The following is a 23,091-nucleotide window of genomic DNA, read 5'->3' as shown; positions in this document are numbered from 1 at the left end:
AAACACAAACTCAATTTACAAAATAATGATTGGAATGTGAGTCTTTACAGGTAAACAAGTCTTAAAGGTACAGACAACGTGAGTGGAGAAGGGGTTAAGCACAGGTTAAAGAGATGTGTATTATCTCCAGCCAGGGCAGTTTGCAAGCCCAGGCAAGTCATGGGGGGTTACATCTTTGGACTGTGGGAGGGAACCGGAGCATCTGGAGAAAACCCACGCAGACACGGGGAGAATGTGCAAACTCCACACAGACTCTGAGCCAAGGCTGGGAATTGAACCTAGATCCTTGCCACTGTGAGGCAGCGGTGGCTAACCACAGTGCCACCGTGCTGCCCTGTGGGTGGAGCAGGGGCAGGAAGTTCCTGCTCACATTTCCTGGGAATGAAGCAACAAGCCGCCATGCTTGACAAAAGAAAGAAAAATGAAAGAAAGGATAGCAGGACTAGAGGGCACAAAATAAGCGGGGGAGGGGGCAGTTTAGATCGGAGTTGAGCAGGAACTTCTTCACTCAAAGGGTAGTGAGTCTCTGGAATTCTCTGCCCGTTGAAGTGGTGGAAGCTACCTCGCTGAATATATTTGAGTCACGGGTAGATAGGTTTCTGATAGACAGGGGAATTAAGGGTTATGGGGAGAAAACGGGAAAGTGGAACTGATCCACTTCAGATCAGCCATGATCTTATTGAATGGCGGGGCAGGCTCGAAAGGCTGGATGGCCTACTCCTGCTCCTATTTCTTATGTTCTTATGGCCAGCCAACGATGACCATGTCTCACTAACGAATAAGAAATAAATAAATTGGGTGGATGCAGGGGGCTGGTGTGACCTGCCGAGATGGGTATAGAGAGGACCAGGGTCTCCCACTACAATTCATTCCAGATTCTTTGCAAGGAAAGTTTTTCTTCCAGCTGTGCTGCATCCCGGGTGATCTACGGTGACTCTCTGCTCTTATGTCCTGTAACTGCTGCATTAATCAAACATTAATGACCTGTAATCACGTAACAAATGCCTCTGAATGTATTAATGACCAATTCATTAAAGTTGAAATTGCGTTCATCTGCCATCTCGTTTAAATAACATATACAGTCACGGATCTGATCTTGCTAATGTGTCTGCCAACTCCCTAATAAAATGTCCTTTGTTGAGAATGGAATATGATTGCTGTGTGTGTATCAGAAGATCATTCTTCCACTTCCCCACAGCCCCTGCCCCTCTAACTCTGCTACCTGTGGGGACAACTCGCAGAAAGAGGTTACACTTGAGTGCAAAGGATCTAATGTGAAGGATAATTACGGGCAGGAAGAAGGAAAGATCAATACGGTAGAGAATCTGGTGAACTGGTGCGGCAAAAATAATCTCTCCCTCAATGTCAATAAAATGAAGGAGACTGTCATCGACTTCAGGAAGCGTAAAGGAGAACATGCCCCTGTCTACATCAATGGGGATGAAATAGAAAAGGTCGAGAGCTCTAAGTTTTTAGGTGTCCAACCTGTACTGGTTCCCCCCATACCGACACTATAGTTAAGAAAACCCACCAATGCCTTTACTTTCTCAGAAGACTAAGGACATTTGGCATGTCAGCTACGATTCTCACCAACTTTTGCACATGCACCATGGAAAGCATTCTTCCTGATTGTATCACAGCTTGGTATGGCTCCTGCTCTGCCCAAGACCGCAAGGCATGTAGCCCAATTCATCACGCAAACCAACCTCCCATCCATTGACACTGACTACACTTCTCGCAGCCTCGGGAAAGCAGCCATCATAATTAAGGACCCCACGCATCCCGGACACTCTCTCTTCCACCTTCTGTCGGGAAAAAGATACAAAAGTCTGAGATTACGTACCAACCAAAGAACTTCTTCCCTGCTACTGTCAGACTTTGGACACACTTGCTTTGCATTAAGTTGATCTTTTTCTACACCCTAGCTATGACTGTAACACTGCACTCTGCGCTCTCTCCTTTCCTTCTCTATGAATGGTATGTTTTGTCTGTGTAGTGTGCAAGAAATTATACTTTTCACTGTATGTTAATACATGTGACAATAATAAATCAAATCAAATCAAACAATCATACTGCTCTCTCCATCTCTACCCCATCACACACCTACCCTAACAGGAACTTACCTGAGGTTCTGCCCATTCATTTCAATGGAGAAAAAAGAAAGCAATCTTGCCTATTCTCATCCAAGCCTCCACACCCAGGACAAATTTTTTTTTATTATTTATTAGTCACAAGTAGGCTTACATTAACACTGCAATGAAGTTGCTATGAAAATCCCCCAGTTGCCACACACTCTGACGCCTGTTTGGGTACACTGAGGGAGAATTTAGCACGGCCAATGCAGCTAACCAGCACGTCTTTTGGACTGTCGGGGGGGGAAGCAGAGCACCCGGAGGAAACCCACACAGACACGGGGAGAGCATGCAGACTCTGCGCAGACAGTGACCCAAGCTGGAAATCGAACTCCGGTCCCTGGTGCTCTGAGGCAGTGGTGCTAAGCACTGTGCCACTGTGCTGCCTCCAACTAATGCACAATGATGGGGTGAGCATTTGGAAAAAAGAGTAACCTGCATTTCTATTGCACTTTTCACAATCCTTGGATATCTGAAAGTGCACTACAGCCGTCAGAATCACTCTTGTAGGGAAGGCGGTGGTGTAGCAGTATTGTCACTGGACTGGGAATCCAGAGATCACTGCTGTTACTCATTTGGTCTGGGGACCCAGGTTGAATCCTGACATAGCAGATGGAGAAATTTTAATTCAATAGAAATTGGGCATTAAAAGTCGAATGAAACCATTGTCAATTGTCATAAAATCCCATCAGATTCACTAATGTCATTGTGGGAGGAATATCTGAGATAATCTAGCATGGCCAATGCACCTAATCAGTATACCTTTCGGACTGTGGGAAGAGAGCGGAGCACCCAATGGAAACCCACACAGACACGGGGAGAATGCGTAGACGGTGACCCAAACCAGGAATCGAACCCAGGTCCCTGGAGCTGTGAGGCAGCAATGCTAACGACTGTACCACTGTGCCACCAAATCAGTCCCTGAATGCGAGTGCTTTGTTGAGGTGACCTCTTTCTGTTGTTGGTAAATCCATTTGGCCCAAATTGGAGGATTCTGTGCAGAAGTTAAACGTTGGAAGTGCTGGAGATCACTCAGGCGACGTCTGTGTGAGACAGGGAAACTGAGTTAACAACTTTGCAGGTCAGTGATCTTTCCTCAGAACTGAAAGATGTGATGGGTAAGAGTACTACAGATGAGTCATGAGCACTTCTTGTTAAAACACAATGATCTGGAATACTCTTGTGGAGCACTCAAAAGAGAATTGGATGAATACTTCAAGGATCATAAATATACGGCTTTGGGAATGAGCATGAGACTGGAAATGATTGAACAGCTTGTTTAGAGCGTTGGCTTTAGCAGAATGGGCAGATTGGCCTGCCTGTCTGCTCCATCATTCAATGTTAAACGCTTAGGCAGGGAAAAGGGGGAGTGAGCAGAGAGGAATTTGATTTGATTTGATTTGATTTATTATTGCCACATGTATTAACATGCAGTGAAAAGTATTGTTTCTCGTGCGCTGTACAGACAAAACATACAGTTCATAGAGAAGGAAATGAGAGAGTGCAAAATGTAGTGTTACAGTCTTAGATAGGGTGTAGAGAAAGATCATCTTAATGTGAGGTAAGTCCATTCAGAAATGTGACAGCAGCAGGGCAGAAGCTGTTCTTGAGTCGGTTGGTACGTGACCTCAGACTTTTGCATCGTTTTCCTGACAAAAGAAGATGGAAGAGAAAATGTCTGGGACGCATGGGTCCTTAATTATGCTGGCTGCTTTGCCAAGAAAGCGGGAAGTGTAGACAGAGTCAATGGATGGGAGGCTGGTTTGCATGATGGATTGGGCTACATCCACAACCTTTTGTAGTTCTTTGTGATCTTGGGCAGAGCAGGAGCCATACCAAGCTGTGATACAACCAGAAAGAGTGCTTTTCATGGTGCATCTGTAAAAGTTGGTGAGAGTCATAGCTGACAGGCCAATTTTCCTTAGTCTTCTGAAAAAGTAGAGGCGTTAGTGTTCTTTCTTAACAATAGTGTTGGCATGGGGGGACCAGAACAGGTTATTGGTGATCTGGACATCTAAAAACTTGAAGTTCTTGACCCGTTCTATTTCATCCCCATTGATGTAGACATGCTGTTGATGCTTCCTAAAGTCGATGACAATCTCCTTTGTTTTGTTGACATTGAGGGTGAGATCATTGTTGTCGCACCAGTTCACCAGATTCTCTATCTCATTCCTGTGCTCTGTCTTATTATTGTTTGAGATCCTACAGTTTGTGTCATCAGCAAACTTGAAAATCGAATTGGAGGGGAATTTGGCCACACAGTCATAGATGCATAAGGAGTATAATAGGAAAGAACAGTGTGTGATTGAGTGGAAGGTAGGAGTGTCAGAAGGATGTTAGTACAGGGCAAGATGGGAGTCGGAATGAGTTTAAAGTTTGCTTATTTATTAGTGCCACAAGTAGGTTTACGTTAACAGTGCAATGAAGTCAATGAAGTTGATGAAAATCCCCTACTCGCCACACTCCAGCGCCTGTTCGGGTACGCTGAGAGAAAATTTAGCGTGGCCAATGCAGCTAACCAGCACATATTTCAAACTGTGGGAGGAAACCAGAGAACGCTGAGGAAACCCACGCAGACATGGGGAGAACATGCAGACTGCACACATACAGTGACCCAAGCCAGGATTCGAACCTGAGTCCCTGGTGCTGTGAAACAGCAGTGCTAACCTCTGTGAATCATAGAGCTCTACAGTGCAGAAAGAGGCCCTTCAGCCTATCGAGTCTGCGCCAACCACCATCCCACCCAGGTCCCACCTCATATCCCTGCACATTTACCCACTAATCCCTTTAACTACGCATCCCAGGACACTAAGGGGCAATTTTATCATGGCCAATCAAACTAACTCGCGCATCTTTGGACTGTGGGAGGAAACCGGAGCACCCGGAGGAAACCCACACAGACACGAGGAGAACGTGCAAACTCCACACAGACAGTGACCCGAGCCGGGAATCGAACCCAGGTCCCTGGAGCTGTGAAGCAGCAGTGCTAACCTCTGCATCACCGTGCCACCCACAATGTAAGTGAGACTCGTAAAGAAGCAATAAAGGTATATCCAGAGGAGGACCAGAAGCAAATGGGTGTATGGAATAGCAAGTGGGAGGGGGGCTGCTGGGTAGCATGGAAAATCTTGCAAAAGAAAGTGTCCTGTGATTTAAGGCAAGCAGCGGTAAAAAGTGGATAAGCCCAGGAGTCCATCCTGCCAACTGTGTACCAATATCAGCTACCGCCCCCCCCCCCCCCCCCAACCCCATCCCCTCTCTGCAGTCCCCCCAACAACCCCCCGATTCCCACCACGTCAACTCTGACCCAGCACTGGTTTAACAACTGCTCATCCATAACCGCTTCCGGTTCAGACCTAAAACCCTGGCTGGAATTCTCCAAAGTCATTCTCCCCGCCACCGCTGCCAGCGAGAATGGACAGCTCGGCGCACAGCGCAGCAGCGGGACTGGAGAATCTCAGCCGTAGACGGGATGGGAGAGTCCCGACCCCTGAATCTGACGCGCTGACGCTTCTCCCTCTGTGAACGCTGCTCAACATGTTGAGTGTCTCCGGCATTTACTGCTCCTGCTCCAAGTTTCCAGCCTCCACGCTCTTCTGCTGTTTGATTTGAAGGTCAAGGCCAGAGTGGGTGACTCCTTCTGAAACAGAGCGTGCGCTTGCCATTGAGTTCAGACGATCGTAGACAAGAAAGAGCTTGAATTATAACACATGCTTGGGACATCCTAAAGTCCTCTAATTCAATGGATTATAGCGACTATTACTTTGTAGTTAAGTGCAGCAGTAATTTTGCCCGTGGCAAGGACTTTACGTAATGAGATAAATGACCAATTAATCTGTTTTGGCAGCTTTAGAAGTCTTTGCCTTCCCAGCAGTTCTGAGCCTAAGAGAATACCTCAAATCTGGACTGATGGTTATCCCTCTTCCCCTCTGCCAAAGAAAACAAACTGGGTATGCGAAAGTGCTTTCCCCAGAGTACTGGAATCCCACAGTTGCAATTTGACTCCGCAAAGCACTTCCCTGACTGTGTCATTCGGCATCATGAGACTGATTTTACCCTGGACCAATTTGTTTTTATTTTGTGGAGTGGGTGGCACTTGATGTAAGCCAGGCAGGGAATTATTTTATTTTGTCTGTATTGTGGTATACGAAGCAGGGTCTAGTTGTTCTGCTCTTCCAACCCTTTTACTCTCATTGAACGTCCAAGTCTGGACAATGATGGACGTGACGTGTGCAAATGAATAAAAGCAGTGATCCAATTTTAATCCCCCTGCCCCCACTGGGTTGGCACAGTGGTTAGCACCATTGTCTCACTGCACCAGGGACCCAGGGTTCAATTCCAACCTTGTGTAGCTGTGTGGAGTTTGAACGTTCTCTCCGAGTCTGTGTGTGTTTCCTCCGGGTGCTCTGGTTTCCTCCCACAATCCAAAAACATGTGGGTTAGGTGGATTGGCCATGCTAAACCGCCCCTTAGAACATAGAACATAGAACATTACAGCGCAGTATAGGCCCTTCGGCCCTCGATGTTGTACCGACCAGTGGAACCAATCTAATGACCCTCTAACCTAAACTATTCCAATGTTAGCCATATGCCTATCCACTGACCATTTGAACACCCTTAAAGTTGGCGAGTCCACAACTGCTGCAGGCAGGGCATTCCACGCCCTTACTACCCTCTGAGTAAAGAACCTACCTCTGACATCCGTCCTATAATTACCACCCCTTAATTTAAAGTTATGTCCCCTCATGTTAGCCATCACCATCCGAAGAAAAAGGTTCTCACTGTCCACCCTATCTAACCCTCTGATCATCTAGTATGCCTCAATTAGGTCACCTCATAACCTTCTTCTCTCTAATGAAAATAACCTCAAGTCCCTCAGCCTTTCCTCATAAGACCTTCCCACCATACCAGGCAACATCCTGGTAAACCTCCTCTGCACCCTTTCCAATGCCTCCACGTCCTTCTTATAATGCGGCGACCAGAACTGTACACAATATTCCAAGTGCGGCCGCACCAGAGTTTTGTACAGTTGCAACATGACCTCACGGCTCCGAAATTCAATCCCTCTACCAATAAAAGCTAACACACCGTACGCCTTCTTAACAACCTTATCAACCTGGGTGCCAACTTTCAGGGAGCTATGCACATGTACACCAAGATCTCTCTGCTCGTCAACACTACTAAGAATCCTTCCATTAGCCCTATATTCTGTACTCCTGTTACTCTTACCAAAGTGAATCACCTCACACTTCTCCGTCTTAAACTCCATTTGCCACCTCTCGGCCCAGCTCTGCAGCTTATCTATGTCCTTAGTGTCATGGGAACAAGCTGGGGTAAATGCATGGCATTATGAGGATAGGGCCTGGGTGGGATTGTAGTCACCCGAATGGCCTCCTTCTTCACAGTAGGGATTCTATCAACAAAACCTGCAATGCTTTGTTGCAATCCTTAGTCCACACTGCAATAGTTTGAAATTTGTTATGGTCCTGCATGGTGACTGCTGTGGCTCAGTTACTCGTGCACTTGTTCCCAAGTCAGAAGATTGGGGGTTCAAGGCTCACTCTGGAAACTCGAATCCAAAACCTAAGCTGATGTTTCTGTGTGGATTTGATGCTGCCTTTCAGATTAATCGGTTAAGAAACTGCTTCTCTGGTGGATGTAACAATCCCACAGCACGATTTGAAAGAGCGCAAAGGTGTTGTCCCCAGTGGGTCGAAGGGCCTCTTTCTGCACTGTAGTGATTCACTTTTGGCAGGCCTGCTGAGATTTTCCACCCTTCACTCTTTCTGCATTTTTAACTGATGTTTGTTGAAGAGCAAACGCGATAGGACACCGGGGAGAACACCTTTGCACTCTTTCAAATTGTGCTGTGAGATTTTTACATCCACCTGAGAAGCAGTTTCTTAACCATTTAATCCGAAAGACAGCATCAAATCCACACAGGAACATCGGCTTAGGCTTTGGATTCGAGTTTGCAGAGTGAGCCTTGAACCCCCAATCTTCTGACTTGGAGACAAGTGCACTACTAACTGAGCCATGGCAGACTCCATGCAGGGCTGTAACAAATTTCAAACTATTGCAGTGTGGACTAAAGGATTGCAACAAAGTATTGCAGGTTTTGTTGATAGAATCCCTCCTGTGCAGAAGGAGGCCATTCAGCCCATCGAGTTTGCATGTACCACCACACCTATTCTCATAATCTAACACATTTATCCTTCGAAGCCCACTGACAATTTAGCATGGCCAATCCAACTAATGATGTGGAGATGCCAGCGTTGGACTGGGGTGAACACAGTAAGAAGTCTCACAACACCAGGTTAAAGTCCCACAGGTTTATTTGATAGTAAACACCACAAGTTTTCGGAACTCTGTTCCTTCGTCAGGTGAGCAGAAAGAACTTTCCACTCACCTAACGAAGGAACGGTGTTCCGAAAGTTTGTGGTGTTTACCATCAAATAAACCTGTTGGACTTTAACCCGGTGTTGTGAGATTTCTTACAATCCAACTAACCCACACATCTTTGGACTGTGGGAGGAAATCCAAATTGGTGGAAAGGCAAATTGTGCGGAGGGTGGGGAGAGTCTACAGAAGGATCTAGATAGGCTGGGCAAATGGGCCAGGAAATGACAAATGGAATTTAATGTTGGCAAGTGCGAGGTGGTCCACTTTGGTAGGAATAATGGTAGGAAGGATTATTACTTACGTGGAGAAAAACTGCAGCAGGCGACGGTGCAGAGGGACCTCGGGGTCCTTGCGCATGAGTCGCAAAAACCCAGCTTGCAGGTGCAGCAGGTGGTCAGGAAGGCGAATGGGATGCTGGCCTTCATAGCGAGGGGGATTGAATATAAAAGTAGGGAGGTCTTGCTGCAGCTGTATAGGGCGTTGGTGAGGCCGCAGCTGGAGTACTGTGTGCAGTTTTGGGCGCCGTACTTACGCAAGGATATTTTGGCCTTGGAGGGAGTGCAGAGGAGGTTAACTAGGCTGTTGCCGGAGTTGAGGGGGTTGAGCTATGAGGAGAGGCTGAATAGATTGGGCTTGTACTCATTAGAGTTTAGAAGAATGAGGGGAGATCTCATTGAGACGTATAAGATGATGAATGGGATGGATAGGATAGAGGTGGAGAGACTCTTCCCGCTCAGAAAGGATAGTAGGACTAGGGGGCATAGCCTCAAGATAAAGGGGGGGGCAGTTTAGAACAGAGTTGAGGAGGAATTTCTTCACTCAAAGGGTGGTGAATCTCTGGAATTCTCTGCCCGTTGAAGTGGTGGAGGCTGCCTCGCTAAATATTTTTAAGACGCGGGTTGATGGGTTTTTGATGAGAGAGGGGATTAAGGGTTATGGGGAGAGGGCGGGAATGTGGAACTGAGCCACGACAGATCAGCCATGATCTTATTGAATGGCGGGGCAGGCTCGAAGGGCTAGTTGGCCTACTCCTGCTCCTATTTCTTATGTTCTTATGAAACCAGAGCACCTGGAGGAAACCCATGCAGACACAGGGAGAACATGCAGACTCTACGCAGAAAGCAACCCAAGCTGGGAATCGAACTCAGATCCCTAGCACTATGAAGCAGCAGTGCTAACCACTGTGCCACCGTGTTGCCTCCAATGAATGCACAAAGATGGGGTGTTGCATTTGAAAGAGAGACCTGCATTTCTATCGCACGTTTCACAATCGTTGGACACCTGAAAGTGCACTACAGCCGTCAGATTCACTCTTGTAGGGAAGGCAGTGGTGTAACGGTATTTTCACTGGACTAAAAGTCCAGGAATCACCGTTCTTACTCATTTGCTCTGGGGATTCAGGTTCGAATCCTGCCATGGTAGGTGGAGAAATTTTAATTCAAAACAAGTCTAATGATGACGATGAAACCATTGTCAATTGTCATAAAAATGCATCAGGTTCACTGATGTAATTTTGGGAGGAGAACCTGCCATCTTGACTTGGTCTGACCTATATGTGACTCTAGACCCATAACAGTGTTATTGATTCTTAAATGCTCTCTGAAAACGGTCCAGCAAGTCCACAATTCAAGGGCAATTAAGGACGGGCAATAAGTGATGGCCCAAACTGTGACACGCACATCCCCTAAGCGTATTAACGAAACCATTGGAAAGCAGTGCAGAGCAAGCTCCCACAAGTAGCATCATGATAATGACCAGATAATCTGTCTTTGTAATGATTGTTGATAGGTAAATATTGGCCAGGATGTAAGAGATAACTCATCTTCAGCATTGTGCCATGGAGACTTTCGCATTCATTTGAAAGGGCTGACAAAGCCTTGGTTTAAAGTCTCAGCCAAGAGAAAGCACATTCCAACGTGCAGCATTCCCTCAGTATTCCACAAACTGTTAGCCTAATAGAAACATAGAATCCTGCAGTACAGGAGGAGGCCATCCAAGCCCATCGAGTCTGCATCAGCCACAATTTCGCCCAGGCCCTATCACCATAACCCCATGCATTTACCTGAGTGATCCCCCTGACACTAAGGGTCAATTCAACATGGCCAATCCACCTAACCCACACATCTTTGGACTGTGGGAGGAAACCGGAACAACCGGAGAAAACCCACACAGACACAGGGAGAACGAGCAAACTCCACACAGACAGCGTGTTAGCACAGTGGTTAACACAGCTACTTCATAGCGCCAGCAACTCGGGTTCGATTCCCAGCTTGGGTCACTGTCTGTGTGGAGTTTGCACATTCTCCCCATGTCTGCGTGGGTTTCCTCTGGGTGCTCCAGTTTCCTCCCACATTCTGAAAGACGTGCTGGTTAGGTGCACTGACCCAAACAGGTGCCAGAATGTGGCGACTAGGGGAGTTTTGCGGTAACTTCATTGCAGTGTTAATGTAAGCCTTACTTGCGACTAATAAATAAACTTCAGTTTTACAGTCAACCAAGCTGAGAATCGAACCCGGGTCTCTGACGCTGTGAGGCAGCAGTGCTAACCACGGTGCCACCTTGACGTCCATCTTTGCATTCAGGTGCTGGAGTGGGACTGGAACCTGGAATCTCCTGACCCAAGAGGTGAGGGTTCTTCCAAATGGGCTCATACACTACTTGAGACATCACTCGGGTAGTGTTGCCATAGAAACACCTGTAATTCCTCAGTCCAAATCTTCTCAAATCCAGTCGGCCGTCTCCTGAGTTGGTGCGATGAAGCAATCGTACTGAAATTTAGATACTGATTGTGGAGTTTTACGAGCCCGGAGCATGGGTCAGAGAAGGTGCCACAGAGGACGGGTGCAGGAGGAAGGCAGCAATCGGCAGCACTGCAGGTTTGACCTTCTGGTTTCCGAGATCATTCCTCCAGGTGAGTGGGAACTCAAGAGATTGGGACGAATGATGAAGAGCAGGCTAGAATCCCAAGGGAATTAACTGCCTTTAATTCTACAGGGGACATAGCGTATGCCTCAGTTTGATTCAAATTTACCAGTGACGTCTATAAAAAGATGTGCATTTCAAAAGTGATTGATTCAGGCGTGAGTGCTTTGAGGTACTTGAGAGGCACCATTGAGGTTTGTGTGGAACACAAACTCCAACGTAGACCAGTTAGACCCTGGAAATTCCTGCCCAACGTCAATGGACCTTTGCTTGGTCTGCCCCCGCCTGTCATGATTCCCATGGTGGGTGGGACAGGAAAGTTCCACAGTAAAGCCAGTTCCTATTGTAAGTTGTGTGGAAGTCTATCTCATTTTCCTTTTTGTCACAAAAACAAAAGAACGATGCAGCACAGGAACAGGCCCTTCGGCCCTCCAAGCCTGCGCCAATCATCCTATCTGGACCAACCGCCTGTATCCCCCTATTCCCCATCTGTTCATGTGTCTGTCCAGATGATGTACCTGCCTCAACCACCTCGCTTGGCAATGCATCCCGGACCCCCATCACCCTCTGTGTAAAAAGCTTCTCCTGCACATTGCCACTGTGCCTTTCCGGCTTGAACTTGTGCCCCCTTGTAATTGTCATTTCTGCCCTGGGAAAAAGCTTCCAACTCTTCACCCTATCTCTACCTCCATAATTTCATAAACTTCCATCAGGTCGCTCCTCTGCCTCCGTCTTTCTCGGGAGAACAATCCCAATTTATTGAACTTCTCCTCATTGCTAATACTCTCCATACCAGGCAACACCCTGGTAAACCTTTTCTGTCCTCTCTCCAAAGCCTCTACGTCCTTCTGGTAGTGTGGTGACCAGAATTGGGCACAGTATTCCAAATGCGGCTGCACTGACGTTTTATATAACTAATGTAAACCTTACTTCATAATCCGCTTCTCTCTCTTTCATGGAATCATGGAACCATACAGCGTAGGAGGATATTCAGCCTATCGTGCCCATGTCGATCTGTGGATGAAAATATCCAATCATTCCCAGCCAATTAATTGTTCTTTCTCAAAAAAAAAGCAATTATTTTTCAGATATAAATTGAATCCCTTTTTGAAGTTAAGAATCAACCTTTTTTTGTTGTGAATCGCATGTGGAGCTTTTAGAATTTGTTGCTTGAGGGCAGCACGGTAGCACAATGGTTAGCGCTGCTGCCTCACTGTCGGGGGTTGGGTGGGTGTGGGATGGGGGGGGGCAGAATGCAGGGGGTTTGGTGGGGGGGGAGTAAGATGCTCGATCCAAGGCTGCGTCAGGACAGCCAGTTCCTTCCCCGAGTAGCATGAGTTAGGTGTTTGTAACAATACAGCAGTTTTAGCAGTTCAACTTGCTGATGCCTGTCAAACAGCCATGGGATAATTTGAGATCAATTTTTGGATTATTAGTCCATAGCCTTAGGTTGTTTGGCCTGGCTTATCTAACCTTGAACATCCTTGTTCTGTCTGTCGACTGTGTGGCAACATATTCAAAGGGCAGACAGAAAATTTGCGAGGGCAGCAGTATGCAAACTTGTGCGTTTTCTAAGAAAAAACAATGTTTTTAATAAAAAATAATTTAGAAAGCTGGTCCCTTTATCGAAGGGCTGAGCACGATTGCTTAAATTTAATGAGGTTCTTCATTTATTTTGTGGGTTTTCTTTAAAAAATATATCTTTGTCAGTCACCATCTGGTCCTCTATTCATCTCGCTCCACGTCTATTGGTCGCGTTACAACCTGTCATTCAAACAGTTGGATCAGAGAATAAAATAACACAGGTTCTGAAAACTGCCAGCAAAAACCGACAACACAGAAAAGTCTCCGTAGATCAGGCAGCGCCCGTGGAGACGAGGAACTAAAAGGAAAACCTTCATTTATAAGGCGCCTTTCTCATCCCCAGGACGTCCCAAGGTGTCTCACAGCCCATGAAGTACTTGGAATTTTAATTGCTTTGGCAATACGGAAAATGCACCGGTCAAAACTGGCACAGTGGTTAGCACTGCTGCCTCACGGCACCAAGGACCCAGGTTCAATTCCAGGCTCGGGTGGCTGTGTGGAGTTTGCACGTTCTTCACCTGTCTGCATGGGTTTCCTCTGGGTGCACCGGTTTACAATAGTACCCCTGCAGTGCAGAAGGAGGCCATTCGGCCCATCGGGTCTGCACCAACCACAATCCCGCTCAGGCTCTATTCCCGTAACCCCACATAAACATCAGTTAGAAGGATTAGCGGGTAAATATGTAGAGATATGGGGGTAGGGCTGGGTGGGATTGTTGTTGGTGCAGACTCGATGGGCCAAAATGGTCTCTTTCTGCACTGTAGGGTTTCTATGATTCTATGATTTAACCAGCTAATCCCCCTGACACTAGAGTCAACTTAGCGCGGCCAATTAACCTAACCCGCATATCTTTGAACTGTGGGAGGAAACTGGAGCACCCAGAGGAAGCCCACACAGACATGGGGAGAACTTACAAACTCCACACACACAGTGATTCGAGGCCAGAATTAAACCGGGTCCCTGGTGCCGTGAGGCAGGCATGCTAACCCACATTCCAAAGATGTGCGGGTTGGATGGATTGGTCATGCCAAATTGATCTTGTGCCCTGAGAGATTTTTGGTGGAATTGCTAGTAAATCGCTTCTCAATTTGTTGCTGTCTGTGTGGTGTAGGTACAGCCATGGTATTGTTCCAGGTTTTTGGTCAAGCAACAATGAAGGAACACCGATATTGTTCCAACTCAAGACAGTGTTTGCTGCTGAATTATTTTATCTCAAAGGTTCATGAGGCTTTGTAACTCTCTTGCTCAGAGAGGGGCAGGATCTTTGAATGGTTTTTAAGGCAGAGGTAGATAGATTACTGGCTAACAATGAATCAAAGGTTAACAGGGGTAGGCAGGAAAGTGGAGCTGAGGCCACAATCAGATAAGCAATGGTCTTACTGAATGCTGGAATAGGTTCAAGGGACCAAATAGCCTATTCTCCCTTCTAGTTTTCCTCTTTTTGTGTGGTTATGCCACTATCAGGCTTTGTTACTGGTCAGAGCAAATAATATGTGGGCCTCCTCTCTGAACTCAGGAACTGGTGAGCACTTTTCACTCTCTCCCTGGCCACCCAACGCAACCCTCTCTCTCAAACCCCACAGCATATCACTGAGTTGATGTCAGACAATGAATAGCATTCACCAGTTTATAAAGAGGTTCTTCCACTTTCAGGTGCCCACCCTAACTCTGCTGTGTAAAATTATATAAATAGTTATAGTCATCTGTCGGGATTAGTCCAGGTAATTACCAGCCATGAATAATTGAATGTTTTGCCTGACAAAAATCAGATAAATTGAGATCAGTGCAGAACAAACATAACGTAAACTAAGTTGATGTTTTTCTTGGTGGGCCACTGATTTTAAATTATGTTTGGATCAGAATACAAGTGCTTTGATCATCAATTGTCATTAGGCGAGATGGTGTTTGCGTTGTAAGATTGCTGAAATAGAAATCTAGATTTACTTGGGTGGCATGACAGCACAATGGTTAGCAGTGATGCCTCACAGCGCCAAGGACCCCAGCTTGATTCCCGGCTTGGGTCACTTTCTGCGTGGAGTTTGCACATTCTCCCCGTGTCTGCGTGGGTTTCCTCCGGGTGCACCAGTTTCCTTCCACAGTGGTGCGGTGGATTGGCCATGCTAAATTGTGCCTTAGTGTCAGGGAGACTAGCTAGAGTAAATGCATGGATTGTTATGGGGATAGGGCCTGGATGGGATTGTGGTTGGGGCAGACTTGATGGGCCAAATGGCCTCTTTCTGCACTGTAGGATTCTATGATTCTATGATAATTCTCTGGGGGCATGGGTTCAAATGGCATTGAAATAATTCATAGTTTCATAGAATCCCTACAGTGTAGAAGAAGGCCATTCGGCCCATTGAGTTGGCATCGACTCTCCAAAGAGCATCTTACCGAGGCATTATCCCTGTAACGCTACATATTTATCCCACTAATTCCCCCACTAGGGGTCAATTTCATGTGGTCATTTCACCGAACCCACACGTTTTTGGACTGTGGGAGGAAACCCGAGCACCCAAAGGAAACCCACGCAGACACGGGGGAAAGTGCAAATTTCATACAGTCACCCAAGGCCAGAATCGAAAGGGGGTGCCAGGCACTGTGAGGCAGCAATGCCAACCCCATCAAATGTCCTGTAGGGAACGAAATCTGCCATCCTTACCTGGTCTGGCTACATGTGGCTCTAGATCCACAGCGATGTGATTGATTCTTAAATGCCCTCCTGAAATAGCAGTGCAAACCACTCACTTCAAGGGCAATTAAGGATTAGCATTGCCAGTGACTCCCATATCCCATGAAATAATAGAAAAGATGCCAGCAGAGGGATTTATTGCTACATTATGCCAGCATAAGCTCTTCAATACTATCCTGGCAGCCTCAGTATAGATTAGAATAGAATCCCTGTAGTGCAGAAGGAAGCCTTTCAGCCCATTGAGTCTGCACCAACAACAATCCCACACAAGCCCTATCCCTATAATCCCATGTATTTACCCTGCTGATCCCCCTGATACTAAGGGGCAATTTAGCATGGCCAATCATCCTAACCTGCACATCTTTGGATTGTGGGAGGCAACCGGAGCATCCGGAGGAAACCCACACAGACAAGGAAAAGCTCAGGGATTTCAGAGGGTTGTAGGTTGGGAGGAAGAGGCTGAGACCATGGAAGGATTTGAAAGCAAAGATCAGGCTTTTAAAATTTAGGCGTTGCCAGACTGGAAAGTGAAGGTGTGCCCCTCCGTTGAGCCAGTGATCTCCACCAATGCCAGGGCAGTCACCCCAAAACTGGTACAATACCAGTGCCGCCACAAAAAGACCTGGAAGTGGGCCGTTGGTTACCCTAATTGACTGCCTGTCTCCATGGGGTGAGCAGCGACTCTGATCTCTATCTGTTTTTGGGAAAGATCGATGTGGAGATGCCAGCATTGGACTGGGGTAAACACAGTAAGAGGTCTCACAACACCAGGTTAAGTCCAACAGGTTTATTTGGTAGCAAAAGCCACTAGCTTCCAGAGTGCTGCACTTTCATCAGGTGAAGGAACAGAGCTCCGTAAGCTGATGGTATTTACTATAAATATACCTGTTGGACTTTAACCTGATGTTGTGAGACTTCCTACTCTGGGAAAGATCCCCAGAAGTGGCAATGCAGCACAGAGGCATCTTGACATGGTTCCCTGTGAACCTCCCAGCCACCCCCACCTCCAACACTCACTTCAAAGGAGCAGTGAAAATTCAGCCTCTTGCCTTTGCATTATCGCCTCCGCACCCCGCCCCCCCCCTCACCTTTCCGTATTTCGCTCATAAAATGTGCGAATGTTGCAGAGATAGAGGGTGAACAGAAATGTGCGAGGGTCACACACGGCGTAAGTGCATATACAGGATTGAATGTGGAACTGTGTTTAATAATGGAACTTAGATAAGACAAGAGACACAAAGGACCTAACCTGGCGTGTTAAAAAGAATGGGAGATGTTGCATATCTACCTCCTGGCACCCCCCCACCACTCCACACTACTGTGCATCTGAAAGCTAAACCGAGGCAGAGGTGAGGATGGATGTCAGAGGCAGTGTAAGGGAATGAAAGAAGTGACAATAGACAGTTGCAGGATGAGATGCAATTTTCTTTCTTTGCCCTTGGGCAATGGCACAGGAGATTAATTAGTCATGTCAGATTTACAAATATTTCCAAATCCAGGAGAGTTGGTTTCTCTTTGCTTAGGAGGGTCGGTAACCAGAGGACAGAGATTTCAGATAATTGGCTAAAAGGCCGGAGGGGAGATGAAAAGATTCTCTTTCACTCAGTGAGCTCTGAATGCAACTGCCTGAAAGGGAGTAAATTCGTTAGTAACTTTCAAAATAGAATTCGATTCAGATTTAAAGCAGAAACCTTTCTGATTTGATTTGATTTATTATTGTCACAGGTATACAGCATATGGTGAAAAGTATTGTTTCTTGCGTGCTGTACAGACAAAGCATACCACTCATAGTGAAGGAAACGAGAGAGTGCAGAATGTAGTGTTACATTCACAGCTAGGGTGTAGAGAAAGATCAACTTAATATATGGTAGGTCCATTCAAGAGTCTGATGGCAGCAGGGAAGAAGCTGATCTTGAGTCAGTTGATGTGTGACCTCAGACTTTTGTATCTTTTTCCCGGCAGAAGAAGGTGGAAGAGAGAATGTCCGGGGTGTGAGGTGTTGGGCTTTGGGAAAAGAGCAATGAATGGAACTAATTTGGGGGGACCTGTTGATGCCACGGTCTTGTCACTGGACTACCAATCCAAAGACCCAGGGTAATGCTCTAGGGACCCGGGTTCGAATCCCACCATGACAGATGGTAAAATTTGAATTTAATAAAAATCTGTAATTGAAACCATTGTTAGTTGTCGTAAAATCCCACTTAATGTCCTTTAGGGAAGGAAATCTGCCATCCTTACCATTTCTGGGCTGTCCCACAAATGACTCCAGAGCCACAGCGATGTGGTTAACTCAACGCAGTTCAATGAGACTGGGGTGATGTGGGATGGGTAGCAAATGCTGGCCTTGCCAACGGCACCCACATCTCTCGAAAGAATGTTTAAAAAAAAATCTTTCAAACAAATAGCACAGGAGCGACAGGCCAAAATGCACCCTGACCAATGATTCCATTTCTGTCCCTTTCACAACCCAAAACTCTGACTTGTCTCTTCCAATGACTATTCTACTGGCAAAGGTTGGTGATAATTATAATTTAACTGGTTGCTTCTGTTTCCTCCCACAATCTGAAAGACATGCTGGTTAGGTGCGCTAGCTGTGCTAAATTCTCCCTCAGTGTGCTCCAACAGACGCTGGAGTGTGGCGACTTGGGGATTTTCACAGTCACGTCATTGCAGTGAGAATGGGCGGCACGGTGGCACAGTGGTTAGCACTTCTGCCTCACAGTGCCAGGAACTCGGATTTGATTCCCGGCTTGGGTCACAATCTGTGCGGAGTTTGCACGTTCTCCCTGTGTCTGCGTGGGTTTCGCCTGGGTGCTCCGGTTTCTTCCACAGTCTGAAAGACGTGCTGGTTAGGTAGATTGGCCATGTTAATTGTCCCGTAGTGTCAAGGGGTTAATAAGGTAAATACGTGGGGCTACGGGGATAGGGCCTGGGTGGGATTGTTGTCAGTGCAGGCTTGATGGGCTGAATGGCTTTCTTCTACATTGTAAGAATTCTTTGACTCTCACCTGACTGTCTACTGTTTCGGTGTGAGTGAGTTAGTGAATGTAGTCAGGTTCATTTATCATCTCTTCCCACCCACCTTGACTGGATGGAGCTTAGGAGTGTGAACAAGATTTGGGGGAGTTGAGGCTTTCTCATCCTCAGGCATGGAGAAGTCTATTTGTGTTGCCTCTACTGCTATGATCCTCCGAGGTCAATTGCCATCACAGACTGGGGCGCCAACCTGAATCTGACTGCCCCAAGTCACTGTACCTTCGCTACTTTCACCCTTGCACGCCTGTGGCGTACAAAAAGCCCCCTTTGACCGCAGACCGTGACCCGGACTCAGATTAGAGGTTGGGATGGTCGCAGTGCAGAGGTTGCTAGGCAGGAAAGGAACCTCAGGCTGTTTTAACTCCCATATAGTTCAAAGGATAGTTTTCCTCTGGAAACCAGCAGTGCAGTACTGAGATCAGGGTCTGTAGACAGGAGTGAGGAAAGTGACCGAGGATCCTCAGCACCCAGTAGACCGGCTCATTTGCAGAAATTCCAGCGTATACCCAGTGCAGCAAGGGACATATTAAAAATGGATCTGCAGTGACTGAAGGATTTGTTGCAGGCTCTGGAAAGGAGAAGGGGGTTGTTGAGAAAGAAAGGCAAAACACTCTTTCTTTTTGATTTGATTTGATTTATTATTGTCACATACATTAATATACAGTGAAAAGTATTGTTTCTTGCGTGCTATACAGAAAAGCATACTGTTCATAGAGTGCATACGGGAGAAGGAAAGGAGAGAGTGCAGAGTGTAGTGTGACAATCATAGCCAAGGTGTAGGGAAAAATCAATTTAGTGTGAGGTAGGCCCATTTAAAAGTCTGACAGCAGCAGGGAAGAAGCTTTTCTTGAGTCGGTTGGTATGTATCCTCAGACTTTCGTATCATTTTCCTGAGAAAAGAAGGTGGAAGAGAGAATGTCTGGGGTATTTGGAGTTCTTGAGGTCTATGAGGATTCCAGATCAGAGTATGCTTGTTTCGATGCTTACCTTCACCCCTCGTGGAGACTAGATGACCCCTGCCAAGGTTTCTGTAGTGGGCCGGCCTACCTAGTTGTCATGAAGGCCACCTCCTTTAACTTGGGCCTGCAACGGGAGGCTCACCAACTTCAGATTTGGTCAAGTTAAAATGTCATCAAGCAGGAATGATGCAACCTCAGACCTGAGCAACTCAACCTGATCTTAAAACCCCCTCACCCTCGCACCTCTCTCATTGACTGAGGTGTTAACTTCAAGGCCTACCTTTCTGTTACTTCTCTGCACTATCTGCCAATGGATGGGAAGCTTTGGCACAGTTCTACGCATCTCCCCCTTACAATTCACCAAAGTCACCTCACTGCACGGTTTTAGGGAACATCGCGCTCTTGGCTTGGGGCACCCTGGTACAAATCTGTCAATAGGCTCAGGTTGTTCATTAGTGGGTGCAACACAAATCATAGAATCAAAGGATCCCTACAGGGCAGAAGGAGGCCATTCAGCCCATCAAGTCTGCACCAACAACAACATCACCCAAGCTCTACCCTGGTAATCCCACGTATTTGCATCGCTAATCCTCCTGGCACTAAAGTGCAATTTGGCATGGCCAATAAATCTAACCTGCACATTTTTGGATTGTGGGGGAAACAGGAGCACCTGGAGGAAACTCAGGCAGGCACAGGGAAAACATGCAAACGCCACACAGACACCCAAGGCCAGAATCGAACCCAGGACCTTGGTGCTGTGAGGCAGCAGTGCTAACTAATGTGCTGCCCAAATCAAGGCTTTTTTTTTGTTTTGCCAGGGAGGTGCAGCAGGTAATTAAGAAGGTAAATGGAATTTTGTCCTTCATTACTAGAAGGATGGAGTTTAAAAACAGCGAGGTTATGTTGTAGCTGTATAAGGTGCTGGTGAGGCCACACCTGGAGTACTGTGTACAGTTTTGGTCTCCTTACTCGAGAAAGGATATACTGAAACTGGAGGGGGTGCAAAGGAGATTCCAGAGTGGAGAGGGTGGGCTTGTGGAGAGACTGAGTAGACTGGGGCTGTACTCATTGAAATTCAGAAGAATGAGGGGAGATCTTATAGAAACATATAAGATTATGAAGAGGATAGATAAGATAGAAGCAGGGAAGTTGTTTCCACTGGCAGATGAAACTAGAACTAGGGGGGCATAGCCTCAAAATATGGGGGAGCAGATTTAGGACTGAGTTGAGGAGGAACTTCTTCACACAAAGGGTTATGAATCTGTGGAATTCCAGTGAAGCAGTTGCAGGTACCTCGTTGAACGTTTTTAAGGCAAGAAAATGATAAATTTTTGAACAGTAAGGGAATTAAGGATTATGGTGAGTGGGGCGGATAAGTGGAGCTGAGTCCACGGGAAAATCAGTCATGATCTTATAGAATGGCGGAGCAGGCTCGAGGGGCCAGGTGGCCGACTCCTGCTCCTAGTTCTTATGTTCTTATATTAAGTGTGTTTGTATTTGGCGTTCTGTCTTGCATTGGAGCAAAGAGCTTACTCAATGGAAAAACAGAAAATAGAGGGTCAGGCAGTGGCCCGGTCTGAATTAATCAGCTCCATTTTCTATCCACAACGCCTTCCAGTTCACTGCCGGTGTCAGTGCGAATGGAGGATGCACTCGGGGGATCAGGCAGCGTTTGAACATTGGTTGATGAGTTGCACTCCAGATTGAGGGAGCTCGCCCTCCCCATGCTCCAGTGCCATTAGACCTCTGCTGAGTAAGTAAAGCCAGGGGAGATGAAGCTATTTGCTCTTGTTTGTTGTCACTGCAGAGAAGCCTTTCCAAGCAAAAGGAGGCGCCGTTATAAAGCCATCAGAGTAATTCCTGATGCTGCAGGAGTGCCCCAGTAATTGAGACACAACATTGGAGCGGAAAGAGAGGAAAATGAGGACAGAAATTGTGGACTTAATGAGAAGAACATGAGTGGAAATCTGAATGTGGTTATAAAATAGCAGCCAATAGGCCTATGATTTACAACAGGCAATAAGTCTATGTTTAGGTACACAATGCAAGACTTACATAACACTAATAGCTTTGATTTATTTCCACAGTTTTCTCTTGATTGGCCTCAACTGAAATTTCCCAATTTCTGTGCACTGTCATCTGTGCGTGAACTCACCAGAGACTTCCTGCTTCGGAATGCAGTTCAGTGAGAAACTGCTTTAGATTGAAGTCCCGCTGAGGATTTATTTTTCTTCACTAACAGTAGCTGTTAGAAGTCTTTATCATCTATTGATGCAGATGCACGGCACAGTGACAGATTAGTTAGCACTGCTGTATCACAGCGTCGGGGACCCGGGTTCGATTCCAGGCTCGGGTAATTGTCTGCGTGGAGTTGACACATTATTCCCGTTTCTGCATGCGTTTCCTCCGGGTGCTCTGGTCTTCGCCCACAGCCCAAAGATGTGTGAATTAGGTGGGTTGGCCATGCTAGAATTGTCACTTAGTGTCCCAAGATGTGCAGGTCAGGAGGATTCACAGGGTTATTATGTGGGGTAACAGGGATAAGGCTGGGTAAAATGCCCTGTCAGAGAGTCAGTGCAGACTCAATGGGTGAAAGTGGGCAGCATGGTGGCACAGTGGTTAAACTGCTCCTTCACAGTGCCAGGACCCAGGTTTGATTGTGAAATTTGTACATTCTCTCCATGCCAGCAGAGGGAAGTTATGTGTGGAACCGGAAGAGATTGGAGAGGCATTGAACCAATATTTCTCTTCGGTGTTCACGCAGGGGGACAAGAATATAGCTGAGGAGGACACTGGGTTGCAGGGGAGTAGAATAGACAGTATTACAGTTGATAAGGAGGATGTGCTGGATATTCTTGAGGGATTGAAGATAGATAAGTCCCCTGGTCCGGATGGGACTTACCCTAGGATTCTCTGGGAGGCAAGAGAAGTGATTGCAGAGCCTCTGGCTCTGATCTTCAGGTCGTCGTTGGCCTCTGGTATAGTACCGGAAGATTGGAGGTTAGCGAATGTTGTCCCATTGTTTAAGAAGGGGAACAGAGACTTCCCCGGGAATTATAGACCGGTGAGTCTCACTTCTGTTGTGGGCAAGGTTTTAGAAAAAATTATTAGGGATAGGATTTATAGTTATTTGGAGAGTAATGAATTGATTGGAGATAGTCAGCATGGTTTTGTAGCGGGTAGGTCGTGCCTTACTAACCTTATTGAGTTTTTTGAAAAAGTGACCAAAGAGGTGGATGGGGGTAAGGCAGTTGACGTGGTATATATGGATTTTAGTAAGGCGTTTGATAAGGTTCACCATGGTAGGCTTCTGCAGAAAATGCAGATGTATGGGATTGAGGGTAATCTAGGAAATTGGATCAGGAAT

Source organism: Carcharhinus amblyrhynchos, chromosome 9 (assembly GCF_965287045.1).
Source record: "Carcharhinus amblyrhynchos chromosome 9, sCarAmb.v2.hapA, whole genome shotgun sequence".
Lineage (NCBI taxonomy): Eukaryota > Metazoa > Chordata > Chondrichthyes > Carcharhiniformes > Carcharhinidae > Carcharhinus > Carcharhinus amblyrhynchos.
This window is presented reverse-complemented; position numbering follows the sequence as displayed.